General features: G+C 44.8%; 1 protein-coding gene across 1 annotated transcript in view; it reads right to left on the bottom strand.

Moving 5' to 3' along the window:
* LOC311138289 (acid-sensing ion channel 2) overlaps positions 1–20,459 on the bottom strand; it is a gene marked incomplete at both ends in the record, with an annotated part of 398,974 nt that overhangs the window by 141,893 nt on the left and 236,622 nt on the right. The gene's annotated exons all lie outside the window — the stretch shown is intronic.

Raw genomic sequence — 20,459 nt, 5'->3', positions numbered from 1 at the left:
TGAGACCAAAATGGAGCTCTTTGGCATCAACTCAACTCGCTGTGTTTGGAGGAGGAGGAATGCTGCCTATGACCCCAAGAACACCATCCCCACCGTCAAACATGGAGGTGGAAACATTATGCTTTGGGGGTGTTTTCCTGCTAAGGGGACAGGACAACTTCACCGCATCAAAGGGACGATGGACGGGGCCATGTAGCGTCACATCTTGGGTGAGAACCTCCTTCCCTCAGCCAGGGCATTGAAAATGGGTCGTGGATGGGTATTCCAGCATGACAATGACCCAAAACACACAGCCAAGGCAACAAAGGAATGGCTCAAGAAGAAGCACATTAAGGTCCTGGAGTGGCCTAGCCAATCTCCAGACCTTAATCCCATAGAAAATCTGTGGAGGGAGCTGAAGGTTCGAGTTGCCAAACATCAGCCTCGAAACCTTAATGACTTGGAGAAGATCTGCAAAGAGGAGTGGAACAAAATCCCTCCTGAGATGTGTACAAACCTGATGGCCAACTACAAGAAACGTCTGACCTCTGTGATTGCCAACAAGGGTTTTGCCACCAAGTACTAAGTCATGTTTTGCAGAGTGGTCAAATACTTATTTCCCTCATTAAAATGCAAATCAATATATTTTATTTTTGACATGGGTTTTTCTGGATTTTTTTGTTGTTATTCTGTCTCTCACTGTTCAAATAAACCTAACATTAAAATGATAGACTGATCATGTCTTTGCCAGTGGGCAAACGTACAAAAACAGCAGGGGATCAAATATTTTTTCCTTCACTCTATTACTGACTAACCCCTTCAAATAGGGGTAATAAAAACAGCTGCAACAACAGCAAAAACATAAACAACACAACACTTCTTCACAAATCTATCAGTTCACAGCCTGCCAGATTGTGTGTGTGTTTCTGTTCAACTAAGCAAGATTTTCTGGTTTATCTTCAAGACTCTGCGTTCCAGAGAGGTGGTCGTTCGGTTTCTCAAGGCTGATGACAGGCTGAATATTTTCTCCACGAATGCTTAGGATGCAGATCCAGTGCCACAGGGCACAGCTTTGGATAAACAGCCATCCTTGCCTGCCAGAACTGGAGAGGTGACTCTATAAACATGCCCCCCTTTACCTGTTCCAGGTATTTCCGCAGCTCACATGGGGCCCTTATCGCCCTGCCTGGTTGACCCTCCGGCTGGACAGTGACCTCAGACTCAATCTCCGATGCGAGGAATCTACATATATTTCTGAAGAACTATGGTCAAGATGCTTATGAAGAACTATGGTCAAGATGTGGTCCTCTGTAGCTCAGCTGGTAGAGCACGGCGCTTGTAACGCCAAGGTAGTGGGTTCAATCCCCGGGACCACCCATACACAAAAATGTATGCACGCACGACTGTAAGTCGCTTTGGATAAAAGCGTCTGCTAAATGGCATATTATATTATATTATATTATTATGCTTGCTGGATTCAACGTACTGACATCTTGCTGGGGTCCTGCTGCTCCATGGCTGTACTCTCTGATTTGCTGAAGTACAACATACTCTACTCAGTGCCATCTCTGTTGAGCGAAGTGCCAGAGACACACTTTGGTCCATCAGGCAAGCTGCTGCAGGGGTTAGAATCGAAGATGGCTGCCAGATGATTCAGTATGCATGGGAAGCGCTCACGCAGTGACTTCAGGTGGACCTGTACCAACTGTTTTGCAACAGTAGTTGACTACAAGTGTGCCCTAAGGTTGAGAAGGCACTGCACCACATCAGTCAGCGACTGGCTGTCAGTTTGAAATTGGTTGGTGTGGATTGCGAAGAGCTCCAGCAACTTCACATGCTGCTCTAGCTTGGCCTAGTCACGCTTCGTGCTTGCCCTCTGATTTGTTCCCTGTTAGTTAGTGATAGTGATGCACAAGATAGGCCTATTTGAAACATCAGCATCTACTGGCAGCATTTACTTGCCAGATTCAGAAACTCGAAAACCCCATTAGAAAAAAAAGCTTGAAAACCCCATTTGATTTTTGCCCAAAGTTTAGAAGAAAAAAACAAAACGCAAAGATAATTTATGATGTTTTTATTTTATTTGAGTTAGTTTTGCAGTCAAAGATAATAGTTTCAGTTTAGTTTTTCAAATGTTTTTTTAGTTTACTAAATAGTTTTTACAATTTTAGCTTTTATTTTAGTTTCAGTTTTCGTTTACTCTAATAACCTTGGATTGTGCTCAGCTCTGCTCCTCTCATGGCATGATCCTGGGTCACATCCAGCTGCAGGGCCTATTCTACCTCCACCTGTCTAAATCAAGTCCCAGCCCAGACACCAGCTAAGCATAGTTAACAGACCGTGCTGCATGACTGGATCTGAAGCTTCTTTGGGTAGATTTAGTCATGCTCTTCAGACAATGCTTTAAGTGGGAGCTATTTAAAAATGTCCTCCAGCCTATTATTATTACGTATCACTATTTAACCCCATTGTTTTGGGGTAATCAATGCTAAAGTTACTCTGTGGTGGCTGTTGCCAAGTAGTGGAACCCTAATCCCAGGTTGCAGTCACTGATGGGGCCAAATTTGCTCGCTGAGAGAAAATGTTAACTTGCACTTGACATCAAACGTGAATCACAATTGTAAAATAAAAAATTTCAAAAATGAATATGCATGTTTTGGCAAAGGACTTTGAATAAAGGCCCTATCAATTAGATTTAAGAAAATAATCCTCATTATTTTAGCATCACAGTTAAATCCATAAGCAATGCACTGTTTAGGTCAACTTCAAACGTGACCTATTTTGTCTATGGATGTTAATTGGTGATGTACTGTATACTACTCACTAGATTTGGCGGAAAAACTAAGACAGGAGGATGTCTTGCTGTGAAAATGCTGCTGCATTTCCATAATTCATGAAGATATTCATGGGAAGGGGAAAGAACACAACACTGAGACATTCTGCATGTTCAATTATTGACAGACACTCCAAATCTCAGTGAGGAATTTCTCTTTCATATTGTTCAGTTGATCCTCCTGAGTCCTGTCTGTTCTTTGTTTTTATTCTCTTCCTCTATCTCACTTCCCTCTATACAGTATGTCTTTCAATTTCCTTTATAATGCCCCTCTCCCTCCTCCTCTCTTTCTTTCTTTATATCCTCTCTCTCTCTCTCTCCCTCTCTCCCTCCCTCCCTCCCTCCCTCCCTCCCTCCCTCCCTCCCTCCCTCCCTCCCTCCCTCCCTCCCTCCCTCCCTCCCTCCCTCCCTCCCTCCCTCCCTCCCTCCCTCCCTCCCATCTACTTTCACTGGCAGTGTATTAAAGGATCAGCTGTGTATAAGGTAAGGTAATAACACAGAGACAACAGTCCTCTATAGGCTTGATGCTCATGTCCAACCCCAGACTGTATACTATAGGTTAATAGAAGGGAGGTGGACATGTATGCATCAACCAGGGCCTTCTATGCATCTAAATATGTTGCCTTGCTGCATTTCTTCATATAGATGGATGGATAAATGGAAAGGTAATAAAATATGGATTATGGAGGGGATCATCCAGTCCAGATATATGGGTTTATCAATAAGTCCAGAAAGGTCAGAGGAAAGGTCCTTGGATTTCCTTTTTACCTGAGACAGGGAGCTGTAAAGCCGCTGTGTGTGTGTGTGTGTGTGTGTGTGTGTGTGTGTGTGTGTGTGTGTGTGTGTGTGTGTGTGTGTGTGCATGTGTCAGATATGTAATCAATGAAAACCAGAAACCAGATTTGATGGAAAGATACAGGTAGAAACTTGTCAGCAGTGCATCCACCCTCTGTCAGGTTGTGTTCATTCTCCCTCACAGTACCGTCACCAGATAATTAGGTGGGGAGAAACACCTGCTATGCCTTTCAAGTCACTGCCTTTCTGCTGTGGCAAAGGGAGCTCCATCTCCATGGTTTGGAACAGAGACCTTCTGGTGCATAAAACAGCTCAAGCTGCTTTAGACAGATAACTTGGTAAATCACAAAATGCTGCCAGTAAGCATATTCCTGAGATTGAAAAAAACATGCGTATCACAAGCAGAAATCTGGAATAAAGATATGCTGGGTTCACTTTAATGCATTTTGGGCGTGGCGGCTGACAGCTGCACCATAATGATCTAGTAGTATTAGATCCCGTCTGGGGTTGTTGTAATGCATGTCAGGGATATGTGTTAAAGAGCGTGAGATATGGAAGATGCAGCAAGGTGAGATTCAAACAACATACACAATATCCATCACATTAATGCGTTTGTGTTTCATCTCAAGGATCAGGCAGCAGGCTGTAACATCTTCTGATGCTGAACAGCCCTTCTAACTGACCTTAACTTCCACTACATTCACAGCCTGCAGGCCAATCTCTCATGACCATAAATGGCCAACACACATTACTACCCTACCATACTAAACACATGTTTTAAAAAACGGACAGATCCTGAATGTTAGGGTGAAGATAATGGCAAGAGAGTTCAAGAATAATGTTCTAGACAGATACTATGCAGATCTGAAATGTTCTAAACCAGTGCCTGGGCAGAACTGGACACTGGGTGAGTATGAGTGGCTGCTTGTTGGTATGAATGTTAATAAAGCTTCTGAGAGTGTGTGTGGTGTGTGTTTACGAGTGTGTGTGTGGCTGTTTTATTTATGCAGGGGAGGTGTAGGCCAGGGACGGGGGAGGCGGTGTGGGAGAGAAGAGACCTTGGATCGTCTCCAAGTAGTTCACTTAACAGCAACCTCGATCTCTCTTTTCTTAGCTCCGATATGAGGTCTCGAAAGCTCAACCTCGACTCAACGCTCGAGCGCGGCACCATTCAGATAGTGTGCATGAACATGTGAAGCAGGTCAAGCATGACTCCGGCTGGGTGTTCTGCAGCAGTAGCTGAGGAGAGATCAGATAAAGACAGCTAATGGTTTTCATAGGAGGAGAACACCGTCCATTATTTTTCCATTCCAAACACTAACCTTTTAGGAGTCCTGGGGTTTTTGCATAGACATGACCTTATGAATACCAACAACATGTAATTATCCCATCTGAATTCAAATCGGTTTTCCATGTGAGGAAATGAAGGTGATAGTTATCAAAGGGCTGTGGGTGTTGTCAGACAGACAGCCTATGGTGGTAGTGCTGGTGTACTATAGCAGTTTGCACTCCTACTAGCAAATAAATGACCAGCAGCCTGAGCATCACGCCGGCCCTAACACACGTCAATGGTATAGATTTGACTATTAGCTAGACGGCAGGCAGCTGGACCTGGTGATCTCAGAGCACTTCTGGGTCTCTATTCTCCAGATGAAAACTAGATTGAGGGCTGGGCATGGCGGACAGAGGGCTGGCTGTGTTAATGAGATTGCTGTGGACAGGGGCTGATGGGGCAGTTGGGGCTGCTGGGGCAGCTGGGGCAGCTGGGGCTGCTAGGGCTGCTAGGGCTGCTGGGGCTGCCGCTCCCCCTGACTGGCAGTGTTGTTTACTCCAGACCAGATCAATAGTTTATGGTGTGCTGTACAGTGCCCCACTGAAAGGTCAATGACGAATGACCAAAGGAGAGCTGTGCTTTCTTACCCAGGTGTTTTTAAAATGCCATCGCTTGCTCTCACAGGCCTCACGGTAATTGGACTCGTTTTGAGGGCTGCTGTGTACAGGGACTTTAGTCCAAACAGGGCCAAGTCAATCATCTCACACTGCCTTCATGTCCAAACAGGGCCAGGTCAATCACCTCACACTGCCTTCATGTCCAAACAGGGCCAAGTCAATCACCTCACACTGCCTTCATGTCCAAACAGGGCCATGTCAATCACCTCACACTGCCTTCATGTCCAAACAGGGCCAAGTATCACCTCACACTGCCTTCATGTCCAAACAGAGAGGTGATTGACTTGGTGTGGGAAACAAAAGGTGGAGGAAGCTTTCTGCTATACAAAGAAACAGTGGCGACAGTAGGCTACATCAGAGATGTCAAATAAAACCAAGCTGACATTTGCACACACAAAAATCTAAGTTACAAAAAACGGTATTATGCAGTGCTACGTTCTACAACGCAAGCTAGAGTTGCAAGAGGATTGTTTGAGGTTAGACTTGGGGTGCAATGCAAAGCAAGAGCTTATTCAAGGTACTGTAAGAAAAAAAGCAGATTTAAAGGGTTTTGTGACTGAGGTAACTTTGTGACTTCATGGCAATCCACTCAGTGAATGTGGCATTTCATTTCTCCATCTAGAACACAGATCCCTCTGAGGCACTGTGAGTTTACCCTGTCTCTATAAAATTAATTATCCACAAAGCCTAACATCACACTCACAGAGTGAAACAGCACACCTAGCATCAATGTTGTTAATAAGTTAACGCCCTTCTAAGAATTCTCAAGGGCTATAGTTGATAGATTCTAGTGGTTAGGCAAGGCAGAAGTGTTGTATGTCCTGTTGAGTGCTTGATTGGCTAGTAATCGCCATCTCTGAGCATTGTTTACATTTATCATCTGAGGTGCAACATCTGAATCACAGGGGCTTGGTTAAGTAGGGTATAGATCTGTACAGTTGAAGTCGGAAGTTTACATACACCTTAGCCAAATACATTTAAACTCAGTTTTTCACAATTCCTGACATTTAATCCTAGTAAAAATTCCCTGTCTTAGGTCAATTAGGATCACCACTTTATTTTAAGAATGTGAAATGTCAGAAAAATTGTAGAGAGAATGTTTTATTTCAGCTTTTATTTCTTTCATCACATTCCCAGTGGGTCAGAAGTTTACATACATTCAATTAGTATTTGGTAGCATTGCCTTTAAATTGTTTAACTTGGGTCAAAACATTTCGGGTAGCCTTCCACAAGCTTCCCACAATAAGCTGGTGTAACTGAGTCAGGTTTGTAGGCCTCCTTACACTTTTTCAGTTCTGCCCACAAATGTCCTATAGGATTGAGGTCAGGGCTTTGAGATGGCCACTCCAACACCTTGACTTTGTTGTCCTTAAGCCATTTTTCTACAACTTTGGAAGTATGCTTGGGGTCATTGTCCATTTGGAAGACCCATTTGCGCCCAAGCTTTAACTTCCTGACTGATGTCTTGAGATGTTGCTTCAATATATCCACATAATTTTCCTTCCTCATGATGCCATCTATTTTGTGAAGTGCACCAGTCCCTCCTGCAGCAAAGCACCCCCACAGCATGATGCTGCCACCCCCGTGCTTCACGGTTGGGATGATGCAAGTGTCCCCCTTTTTCCTCCAAACATAACGATGGTCATTATGTCCAAACAGTTCTATTTTTGTTTCATCAGACCAGAGGACATTTCTCCAAAAAGTACGATCTTTGTCCCCATGTGCAGTTGCAAACCGTAGTCTGGCTTTTTTATGGCGGTGTTGGAGCAGTGGCTTCTTCCTTGCTGAGCGGCCTTTCAGGTTATGTTGATATAGGACTCGTTTTACTGTGGATATAGATACTTTTGAACCCGTTTCTTCCAGCATCTTCACAAGGTCCTTTGCTGTTGTTCTGGGATTGATTTGCACTTTTTGCACCAAAGTACGTTCATCTCTAGGAGACAGAACGCGTCTCCTTCCTGAGTGGTATGACGGCTGCGTGGTCCCATGGTGTTTATACTTGTGTAATATTGTTTGTACAGATGAACGTGGTACCTTCAGGCGTTTGGAAATTGCTCCCAAGGTTGAACCAGACTTGTGGAGGTCTACAATTCTTTTTCTGAGGTCTTGGCTGATTTCTTTTGATTTTCCCATGATGTCAAGCAAAGAGGCACTGAGTTTGAAGGTAGCCCTTGAAATACATCCACAGGTACACCTCCAATTGACTCAAATGATGTCAATTAGCCTATCAGAAGCTTCTAAAGCCATGACATCATTTTCTGAAATGTTCCAAGCTGTTTAAAGGCACAGTCAATTTAGTGTTTGTAAACTTCTGACCCACTGAAATTGTGATACAGTGAATTATAAGTGAAATAATCTGTCTGTAAACAATTGTTGGAAAAATTACTTGTGTCATGCACAAAGTAGATGTCCTAACCGACTTGCCAAAACTATAGTTTGTTAACAAGAAATTTGTGGTTGAAAAACGAGTTTTAATGACTCCAACCTAAGTGTATGTAAACTTCCGACTTCAACTGTATATGTGATATACTGTAGAGAATGGATTATCTACTACGTCTGCCCTGCTTTGATAAGGTATGATACACATCATAATATGTGGGATGGTAAGGCAAGCTGTGTGTTAACTGGATTATGGGTCTGTGATCACCAGGGTTTTTTTCTGGATCAAAAAGGGGCTTAGGCGGGTGGGCGTGGCAGGGGGTGTGGCAATGGGCGCGGTCGGCCCGTCGGCGTGGCTGAACTTTAGAGGCCCCTACCTCAGATATTGCGAGTGTGAGTTTGACAATTTAGCTGACTTAATGCCAGCCGAAAATAGAGCCCTGGGAGTTAATGGCAATGAGCTTCCTTCCACACATACAGTATGAGTCAATGTGCAGGGCTTGACATTAACTTTTTTAGCCACTGTTTGGACGGTCCGATCAGGGATCACTGTGGCTCAGTAATCCTTGACAATTAAGTGGGGAATAGTGTGGTTTGGTTCATTGTAGATTTCTACAGTGAGGGAAAAAAGTATTTGATCCCCTGCTGATTTTGTACGTTTGCCCACTGACAAAGAAATGATCAGTCTATAATTTTAATGGTATGTTTATTTGAACAGTGAGAGACAGAATAACAAACAAAAAAATCCAGAAAAACGCATGTCAAAAATGTTATAAATTGATTTGCATTTTAATGAGGGAAATAAGTATTTGACCCCCTCTCAATCAGAAAGATTTCTGGCTCCCAGGTGTCTTTTATACAGGTAACGAGCTGAGATTAGGAGCACACTTTTAAAGGGAGTGCTCCTAATCACAGCTTGTTACCTGTATAAAAGACACCTGTCCACAGAAGCAATCAAGCAATCAGATTCCAAACTCTCCACCATGGCCAAGACCAAAGAGTTCTCCAAGGATGTCAGGGACAAGATTGTAGACCTACACAAGGCTGGAATGGTCTACAAGACCATCGCCAAGCAGCATGGTGAGAAGGTGACAACAGTTGGTGCGATTATTCGCAAATGGAAGAAACACAAAAGACCTGTCAATCTCCCTCGGCCTGGGGCTCCATACAAGATCTCACCTCGTGGAGTTGCAATGATCATGAGAACGGTGAGGAATCAGCCCAGAACTACACGGGAGGATCTTGTCAATGATCTCAAGGCAGCTGGGACCATAGTCACCAAGAAAACAATTGGTAACACACTACGCCGTGAAGGACTGAAATCCTGCATCGCCTGCAAGGTCCCACTGCTCAAGAAAGCACATATACAGGGCTGTCTGAAGTTTGCCAATGAACATCTGAATGATTCAGAGGAGAACTGGGTGAAAGTGTTGTGGTCAGATGAGACCAAAATCGAGCTCTTTGGCATCAACTCAACTCGCTGTGTTTGGAGGAGGAGGAATGCTGCCTATGACCCCAAGAACACCATCCCCACCGTCAAACATGGAGGTGGAAACAGTATGCTTTGGGGGTGTTTTTCTGCTAAGAGGACAGGATAACTTCACCGCATCAAAGGGAAGATGGACGGGGCCATGTACCGTCAAATCTTGGGTGAGAACCTCCTTCCCTCAGCCAGGGCATTGAAAAGGGGCCGTGGATGGGTATTCCAGCATGACAATGACCCAAAACACACGGCCAAGGCAACAAAGGAGTGGCTCAAGAAGAAGCACATTAAGGTCCTGGAGTGGCCTAGCCAGTCTCCAGACCTTAATCCCATAGAAAATCTGTGGAGGGAGCTGAAGGTTCGAGTTGCCAAACGTCAGCCTCGAAACCTTAATGACTTGGAGAAGATATGCAAAGAGGAGTGGAACACAATCCCTCCTGAGATGTGTGCAAACCTGGTGGCCAACTACAAGAAACGTCTGACTTCTGTGATTGCCAACAAGGGTTTTGCCACCAAGTACTAAGTCATGTTTTGCAGAGGGGTCAAATACTTATTTCCCTCATTAAAATGCAAATCAATTTATAACATTTTTGACATGCGTTTTTCTGGATTTTTTGTTGTTATTCTGTCTCTCACTGTTCAAATAAACCTACCATTAAAATGATAGACTGATCATGTCTTTGTCAGTCGGCAAACGTACAAAATCAGTAGGGGATCAAATACTTTTTTCCCTCACTGTATCTGTGACATAAGGCTGAGGGGGAGAGTGAAATGGACCTCCATAAACTATAGCAAAACATCTAATGGATTTATTGATCAGGGAGCTGTCCCATAGTTCCTGTTCACTTTGATAGATTTGGTACAGGGGATTCTACCGCAGGAGGTTGGGCAGAATTATGGTCCCTCATTTAAATTCACTACCATACTACCCTATTTCTACCATCTCTCTCTCTCTCTCCCTCTCTCTCTCTCTCTCTCTCTCTCTCTCTCCTCTCTCTCAATTTGTTCTCACTCTCTCTGCTGTGCAGTTCAAATGATTCTCTGCACTGTTAAGCCTGGAATAACCAGGCAACCCCCCCCCCCCCCCTCCCCCCCCCCCCCAGGAGGTTGGGCAGAATTATGGTCCCTCATTTATATTCACTACCATACTACTCTATTGCTACCATCTCTCTCTCTCCCGCTCTCTCTCTCTCTCTCTCTCTCTCTCTCTCTGTATTTGTTCTCACTCTCTCTGCTGTGCAGTTCAAATGATTCTCTGCACTGTTAAGCCTGGAATAACCAGGCACACCCCCCCCCCCCTCCCTCCCCCCCCCCCCCAGGAGGTTGGGCAGAATTATGGTCCCTCATTTATATTCACTACCATACTACTCTATTGCTACCATCTCTCTCTCTCCCGCTCTCTCTCTCTCTCTCTCTCTCTCTCTCTCTGTATTTGTTCTCACTCTCTCTGCTGTGCAGTTCAAAGGATTCTCTGCACTGTTAAGCCCCCCCCCCCCCCCCACACACACACACACACACATACACACAAACACACACACACACATACACACACACACACACACACATACACACACACACACACACACACACACACACACACACACACATACATAAACCATACACATTGACTCATACTGTATGTGTGGAAGGAAGCTCATTACCATTGACAGTTCATCTCACTCTTCCCTTCTTCTAAAGGGTCCTATAGTGGCAGTACTCTAAATGCAATTGTAATGATATACACACCCTGAGGGAAGCCTTTTTCTGTGATGCAGTGATGGTGAAATGAAATGCGCACACTGACACTGAGGGGGCCGGTTACAGGCATCACATAAGGCTTCCTCCTGTGTTATAGCAGTGGATGGAGAGGAGAGAGGAAGGCCTCACTGGAATCCCACTGGCTCAGGAGGCTGAGATCAATCACTACTCTACAGTAGGCTTAAACACACAACCAGCTGAGAAACACACCCACCACAAATACAATACAACTCAACCACAGCTCAATGCTACATACTGTGCATACAAAGAACGACACACACACACACCCCACTGATACAACCAATCCAACCCAATCCAGGCACTATGCTCTGTGGATACGAAGAGAAACAGACGCAGAAATGAAGAGGCTAAACAATGACTGCAGATTTGCATCCTCACACAGTCTCACTGTAACGGACATTGCACACATACAAAGTCAAAACCAAACAGCCACTTACATCCTGAGAGAACTGGATTGAGGTCAACTACACCCTGTCTACTCCCTGTCTATACCCTGTCTATACCGTGTCTACTCCCTGTCTATACCCTGTCTATACCCTGTCTACTCCCTGTCTACCCCCTGTCTACTCCCTGTCTACACCCTGTCTACTCCCTGTCTACACCCTCTCTATACCCTGTCTACTCCCTGTCTACACCCTGTCTACTCCCTGTCTATACCCTGTCTATACCCTGTCTACTCCCTGTCTATACCCTGTCTACTCCCTGTCTACACCCTCTCTATACCCTGTCTACACCCTCTCTATACCCTGTCTACTCCCTGTCTACACCCTGTCTATACCCTGTCTATACCCTGTCTACTCCCTGTCCATACCCTGTCTATACCCTGTCCATACCCTGTCTACTCCCTGTCTACTCCCTGTCTACGCCCTGTCTACGCCCTGTCTACACCCTGTCTATGCCCTGTCTACTCCCTGTCTACACCCTGTCTACACCCTGTCTACTCCCTGTCTACACCCTGTCTATACCCTGTCTACTCCCTGTCTACACCCTCTCTATACCCTGTCTACTCCCTGTCTACACCCTGTCTACTCCCTGTCTACACCCTGTCTACACCCTGTCTATACTCTGTCTACTCCCTGTCTACACCCTGTCTACACCCTGTCTACACCCTGTCTACACCCTGTCTATACCCTGTCTACACCCTGTCTATACCCTGTCTTCACCCTGTCTGCTCCATGTCTACTCCCTGTCTATACCCTGTCTATACTCTGTCCACACCCTGTCCACACCCTGTCCACACCCTGTCCATACCCTGTCTATACCCTGTCTATACCCTGTCCATACCCTGTCTATACCCTGTATACATTACTCAGCCACAGAACTTCAGGAGCACCCATGGTGAGAATCCTAAATGAATCGATGTCTTTGTTCCAGTCAGGATGAGTGCCTCACTCTAGATGACAGAGATTGGTTTGAAACAGTATTCCAGGGACTTGGCCTGAGGGCATGTTTCTGATTAAGTACCACATTGTTTGAAGGCGTGCTGCTCTGCTCCTCGTCCTGTTCCGGACTGGGAGGCCGCCGATACAGAGGACTGATAACAGGATCATTACTGCGCTAGTGCTGGCTAATCAAACGCTGTGTTTAAACTTAATGAAAGCCATCCATTTCTATCAAGCCATGGACACACAAGGCTGACCATCGCAATGGGGGTAGGCCATGTAAGAAGGAGTATGAAGAGTGAGGGCACTGCTTTGCACTCGTTCAACTGTATTTATTGCAGGGGTGGAGGTTGATATTGCTCTGTCAGTGGGTTTCAATGCAAAGCTGCTCAAAATGTAAAGTGAAGTGAGAGTGGCTGAGAGTCTAAAACTTGTGCTATAATGCTTGACACATCAGTGAGGACTGTAGCTGTAGTTCCACATAAACACACAGACACATACGCTCTGTCTTCACAAACACAGATGTGCACGCATCACATTCATTTGACACTCCCTTTCTGTTCTCGAGTGAGTTTTACAGGCTCTAGGGCCAATGGAGGGAGATAAGAAGAGAAAAATGAAATGCAAAAATAATCTTTCAAAGAGAGTTCGACTTTTTGTGCCACCTCAGAGAAAACATCTGTCACTGTCACAGCACCATGAGAAGCACAGACACAAACAAACAAACAAACACACAAAAACACACATACACACACAGAGAGAGAGAGAGAGAGAGAGAGAGAGAGAGAGAGAGAGAGAGAGAGAGAGAGAGAGAGAGAGAGAGAGAGAGAGAGAGAGAGAGAGAGAGAGAGAGAGAGAGAGAGAGAGAGAGAGAGAGAGAGAGAGAGATTGAGAGAGAGAGAGAGAGAGAGAGAGAGAGAGAGGAGAGAGATTGAGAGAGAGAGAGAGAGAGAGAGAGAGAGAGAGAGAGAGAGAGAGAGAGAGAGAGAGAGCTGGCAATAGAGATTGTGCCTTGTGACATGAAATGGCTCCCCGGCCAAGGTCACCACATGGCTCAACAGCATTGCCCAACTCTAACCAACAGAATTATGAACAGGCCCTAATAAACGCAACATGTAAAGCGTTGGTCCCATGTTTCATGAGCTGAAATAAAAGATCCCAGAAATGTTCCATATGCACAAAAAGCGTATTTCTCTCAAATGTTGTGCACACATTTGTTTACATCCCTGTTAGTGAGAATTTCTCCTTTGCCAAGATAATCCATCCACCTGACAGATGTGGCATATCAAGAAGCTGATTAAACAGCATGATCATCACACAGGTGTACCTTGTGCTGGGGACAATAAAAGGCCACTCTAAAATGTGCAATTTTGTTACAAAACACAATGCCACAGATGGAGCGTGCAATTGACATGCTGACTGCAGGAATGTCCACCAGAGCTGTTGCCAGATAATTGAATGTTAATTTCTCTACCCCAAATCAAATCAAATCAAATCAAATCAAATCAAATTTTATTGGTCACATGCGCCGAATACAACAGGTGCAGACATTACAGTGAAATGCTTACTTACAGCCCTTAACCAACAGTGCATTTATTTTAAACAAAAAAGTAAGAATAAAACAACAACAAAAAAGTGTTGAGAAAAAAAGAGCAGAAGTAAAATAAAGTGACAGTAGGGAGGCTATATATACAGTAAAATAAAGTGACAGTAGGGAGGCTATATATACAGGGGGGTACCGTTGCATAGTCAATGTGCGGGGGCACCGGCTAGTTGAGGTAGTTGAGGTAATATGTACATGTGGGTAGAGTTAAAGTGACTATGCATAAATACTTAACAGAGTAGCAGCAGCGTAAAAAGGATGGGGTGGGGGGGCAGTGCAAATAGTCCGGGTAGCCATGATTAGCTGTTCAGGAGTCTTATGGCTTGGGGGTAGAAGCTGTTGAGAAGTCTTTTGGACCTAGACTTGGCACTCCGGTACCGCTTGCCGTGCGGTAGCAGAGAGAACAGTCTATGACTAGGGTGGCTGGAGTCTTTGACAATTTTGAGGGCCTTCCTCTGACACCGCCTGGTATAGAGGTCCTGGATGGCAGGGAGCTTTGCCCCAGTGATGTACTGGGCCGTACGCACTACCCTCTGTAGTGCCTTGCGGTCAGAGGCCAAGCAGTTGCCATACCAGGCGGTGATGCAACCAGTCAGGATGCTCTCGATGGTGCAGCTGTAGAATTTTTTGAGGATCTGAGGACCCATGCCAAATCTTTTTAGTCTCCTGAGGGGGAATAGGCTTTGTCGTGCCCTCTTCACGACTGTCTTGGTGTGTTTGGACCATGATAGTTCGTTGGTGATGTGGACACCAAGGAACTTGAAGCTCTCAACCTGTTCCACTACAGCCCCGTCGATGAGAATGGGGGCGTGCTCAGTCCTCTTTTTTTTCCTGTAGTCCACAATCATCTCCTTTGTCTTGGTCACGTTGAGGGAGAGGTTGTTGTCCTGGCACCACACGGCCAGATCTCTGACCTCCTCCCTATAGGCTGTCTCATCGTTGTCGGTGATCAGGCCTACCACTGTTGTGTCGTCGGCAAACTTAGTGATGGTGTTGGAGTCGTGCCTGGCCATGCAGTCATGGGTGAACAGAGAGTACAGGAGGGGACTGAGCACGCACCCCTGAGGGGCCCCCGTGTTGAGGATCAGTGTGGCAGATGTGTTGTTACCTACCCTTACCACCTGGGGGCGGCCCGTCAGGAAGTCCAGGATCCAGTTGCAGAGGGAGGTGTTTAGTCCCAGGATCCTTAGCTTAGTGATGAGCTTAGAGGGCACTATGGTGTTGAATGCTGAGCTGTAGTCAATGAATAGCATTCTCACGTAGGTGTTCCTCTTGTCCAGGTGGGAAAGGGCATAAGTCGTTTTAGAGAATTTGGCAGTACGTCCAACCAGCCTCAAACCACAGACCACGTGTAACCATGCCAGCCCAGGACCTCCACATCTGGCTTCTTCACCTGCGTGATCATCTGAGACCAGCCACCCGGACAGCTGATGAAACTGAGGAGTCTGTCTGTAATAAAGCTCTTTGGGTGGGCCTATTCTCTCCCAGGCCCACCCATGGTTGCGCTCCTGCCCAGTCATGTGAAATCCATAGATTAGGGCCTAATAAATTCATTTCAATTGACTGATTTCCCTATACGGTATGAACTGTAAGTAAAATCGTTGAAATTGTTGCATGTTGAATTTATATTTTTGTTCAGTATAAGTAAATACTGTACAAAGAAAATACTGGGTAACAGTTATGTGGGGGCAAAATGGTTTCGTTACAGTCTAAATGCTATGAAAATGCTTGAGCTGAATAGTGCTATTCACTGGTAATTTCCCCTGCTGTCCAGTAACCTCTTCATACACCCCACAAAGGAGGTATTTGTTATTGGCCCTTATCTCTGGGGCACTACAGGCCTAACCAAGCAGAATTCTAGTTCTGTTTGTTTAGGTTCTAAAGATCTTATCACTCCCCTATCTTAGACACTTAGGCTGTGAGAACTGGTTAGAACCTGCTTTTGTTTGTTTTAATGCTTTAAGGGAGTAGAGTTATTTACCCCTTATCTCTTTTGTAAGCTTACCTCCCTCTAGAAGGGGTAAACAGCTCCTTGTGTAGATAAAGTATATAAAGACTGTGTGATTTGTAAATAATCAAGTTACTCTCTGGCTTTATCCTGAGAGGGAACCTACTGGCAATTGCTTGAATAAAACTCTTATAAACTGGAAAATGAGCTCTGCCTGATCCTTGGAATGAGATTTTCCTCAACAGTTAGTAAATACTGTACAAAGAAAATACTAAGTACAACTAGTCAAGATGGATAAATCCAGCAGCTCAAAAGACAGGAATTAAAATAAATATAGATAAATAATAATAATAGCCTTCCTTGGTTCTAGAGTTCCATGACAGCATTTAAGGACAAACAACATGTAAAAGGGCGTGACTGTGAACCAGGATTTGTAACCGGTTCAGGGAATAGGACCCAAAACCTCCCTGAACCGAAAACTTGATTATATATTTTTTTAAATTATTGGAAAAACAGAATCAGAACATGGAAAGAAAGTGATCTATACTGTTTTGGAACACAACCGTTATTTAAAAGCATGGGAACCGGTTAATAACATACTTTTACGTTCCGGGCAACAAGGCGCCTATGCAAAGCCCTCACTCTGTCACTCAGAAACGTATTCCAGTGTTTGTCTGCCAGCTGAAAATCTTTGCCAGTGTATGTGTTTGTAGGCAACCTGCCCTTCCCCCTTCGAAGCTTAGGCTACTGTAGCCTACTGACGTTACAAGCCTTCAGAAATTAGGGAGAGATGTTTTATTAGAGAAGAATGGATTAACTTTTTCAATGCTAGTTACGGATACAATAGTTATCACGTTTCACATTGGATTAAATAACTACAAAAAGGTAAGACGTGTTTTTCATTCTGGTGCCGCTCTGCACACACAAGCTTGTTAGTTAGCTAGCTAGCTCTGGTCCAACTTTAAGACAACTCTCGTAAGTTCAACGACATTCAAAGTTCATCCATAGAAGCCGTTCCTCCGTAGGTATAATTCTGTGGGCCTAATTCAGATAATGCATGTCATAACTATGACCAGTGCTTCAAGCCAAGCCTCCTCCTCCACCCTCTCTAGCTCTCTCCTCACCCGCAAAATTTCAGTCGCATCTCGCGCCCTACACTTGTCTGTCCATCGCGCATATAAACAACTATAGCCTAGGCAGCCGATAGCGCCCACGCACTAGCGTTCTCAATTTCAGCCTGAACCCTTGTCTCTCTCTCCTCCTTGTCAGCTGCAGGAGCAGGCACAGGCTGCCGTGTGTGTTGCGCTGTCCAGGGTGCTGAAGCTGCTATCTAACTACAGTTATTAACTCATTTCTTACTTGTTGTTCCTCTGATTGAAAAGTTATGTTACTGAAATTGCTCATTTGTTGAGAATGCAAAAACATTCCCTACTTGTGAAATGTGCCTTCCCTGCCATGCTCTGTTCACGTGACACATGCATGCAACCGTTTGGCCATAGGCCGGCTTATAGCTAATAATATCCAGAACATTTATTATTATTTCATTATTCAAGACTCCATGTCTCCAATGTTATTTTATTGAGGTATTCTTCTGTTGTGTTCTCTTCTGTTTCCTTAATGCTTAGGCAATGGCCTAATTAGCCAGAACATTTAATTTGTTATTATATTTCAAAATAAAAAGCTTGATTGTATTTAAAGGCATGACTGACTGACTCATACTTATATAGGCTACTATAGTACTTAATAATAATAATAATAATAATAATAATAATAATAATAATAATAATAATAATCCTAAAAAAAAGAAGAAGAAGGAGAAGGTGGGTAAGCTGTGTGCTTTGTGTGGCACTGCCAAACGTGTTAGATTAAAACGTTTGTGTTTTCTGACTATTTGGAACAGTGTAAACAACACCTAACAAATTAGAAATCCCAGAGAGTCTGTTCTAACGAAGAAATGCATTTCTTTGCCTAAAAAGATTAAACACAGTTGCATTCCGACAACTGCTGACATGTTGCGGTTTATTTGTTTAATTATTCAAGGCTCCCTTTGTTATTTCATTTTAAAACTAAGCCTACTGATGATATTAGCTTACTTATTATTATACTGATGATAATAATAACAACATCAAAAAGAAGAAAGAGATCAAGAAGAAGGAGAGGAGTGAGCGCTGCGTGACCATTTGTGTAAAGGTAGGCTATTATTAAGATATGTGTTTTCTGACTATTTGGAACAGTGTAAACAACGCTGAATAAATTATAAGAAATCACAGATAATCTGTTTTAACAAAAACAATTAGCTCACGGAATCAAACACAAACTTAAAAACAGGCAACAGAAGAAGCATCTGTCTAATTTCTGAAGATATATACAGTATGAATGTTTTACTGTATAAACCCTGAGATCCACATATAACAGTTGTTGATTATATTCAAGTTGGGTTTTCCCCTCTCATCACTTTTCTTAGACAAGGCAAGGGCTTTTCCCTCTCTCCTCACTCCACTCGCTTCAGTCTCTGCCACGTTGTTGTAAACACCAGTGTATATGAATAGTCTACTGGCCAACTTTAACAAAATAGCAATATGAAATCAGGCATTGTTTTGGTTTCGGGCTCATTACATTTATGTGATGTCGGACCGGGCCTGGGCTCGGGCTTCAGCTCATCGGGCTTCGGTCAGACCAGGCTCAAATGTTCAGCCCCAATGAGAACTCTAACATTGGCTGCCTAGGCTAAAACATCTATAGCTTGCCCGCTCCATAGCAAGCTGCCTTATCCTCACTGATTGGTAAAGTAATTTAATGCTGAGCTAATGTAATAAACAACTATTATTTCAGAGGTTTAAAAAGGAACAGAAAGGAATATAAACAGGTACTTTTTATTGTTTCGAAACTGTTCAGAACTTTATTTTGCATGTCGGAACAGTGGAACGAAACAAAAAAAAAATAGGGTTCTGTTCAGAACGAAGCGATTGGAAAATAATTGTGGTTCCAAACCCTGCTGTTAACTACTGTGAACTTCAAGGAAAGAGATGAAACTCCATGAAAAGAGGAGATACAACAGGTGAAATCAGAGTAACAGTCTGGGAGGTTCAACCACCACACAGTGAAACTGTGAATGAAGAAGTGATTTAAGAGGGAGCTGTGATGAGACTTACAGAGGTGAAGTTCTGGGGACCGCACGGCTCTCCTCGGTACTTGCAGGAGAGAAGCATGTCCTCCAGCTGGTGGCTCAGCCGGTCCATAAACTCCAGGTTGCTGCCCTCAAAGTTTCTGGGGGGCAGGAACAGCCTGAAGTCAGAGAGTTTACTGAACCAGGCCTGGCTGTCCTCCTGCAGCAAATCCAGCACCATAGGCCTCATCGTCCGGTTGGCCAGCAGTAGGCCCAGCCAGTGGCCAGCAAAGTACAGGTCACTTTTGGTGAGCTTGTAGAGGCGGATGGGGTTGTTGTTGCAGATAGTGACTGTGGGGAAGGGCATCTCCTTGGCCCACTCTGTGTGGATCCGTGTGTAGGTGGGGAAGGAGAGCCAGTGGAGCAGGCGGTTGGAGGACCAGGACAGGAGCAGGCCCATTGAGGTGCACAGGGCCAGCAGCCAGAAGGCCCGACGGCCCATTGAGCCACCGGGGACACACACATGTCTGAGGCCGTGCAGACGTGTCCTGGCCAGCAGGGTGGAGGTGATTGAGGACAGGCCTGGCCTTGCAGGGAGGCGCCGGCGGCCTCTCCTCACCACGGCTGGGGATCCCCGCTGGAGACATCTCCCCTCCAGAGCCATGGCTGCCCACAGTGCTCCTAGTGCCGGGGGAAAGGCTTCATCTCCCAGCCAGGCCTCAGGGGCTGGGGCCCACATGGAGCTCCAGGGCACCGATATCCCCACTGATGTAATCCACACCTGGATTTCTGCTTATCTGACTCTGCTGTTACACACACTCCATACAAGCTCCTCACACACAACCTCTCTCCCACACACACATACTAACTCTCTCTCTGTTACAGTGTCTTCTGTTTGTTGTTGTCGGCATCCTGTTTTACTCTTTAGCTACTTGTTGGGCTTCTCCCTCTCAGTCCATCTAGTTCCCTTGACATGAGAGTACTCCACTCATCCAACTCAGCAGTAAAAATACATTCAGCTATGCAAATATGCACCAAGCGATGCAGCTTCTACATGAGCGACTCCAGCATCCGCACCAGTTAGTGTAACACAGAGCGAGAGAAAAAGAGACAGAGAGAGAGAGAGAGAGAGAGAGAGAGAGAGAGAGGTAGAGGGAAAAGGATAGGGAGGGAGAAGAGAGGGGGTGGAGTGAGTGCTAGAGGAGAGAGCGGCAAGATGAGC

The sequence above is a fragment of the Coregonus lavaretus genome (genome assembly GCF_964263955.1).
Source record: "Coregonus lavaretus genome assembly, chromosome: 2".
NCBI lineage: Eukaryota > Metazoa > Chordata > Actinopteri > Salmoniformes > Salmonidae > Coregonus > Coregonus lavaretus.
Note: the sequence above shows the minus strand (reverse complement) of the source record. Positions and strands in the feature narration are given on the sequence as shown.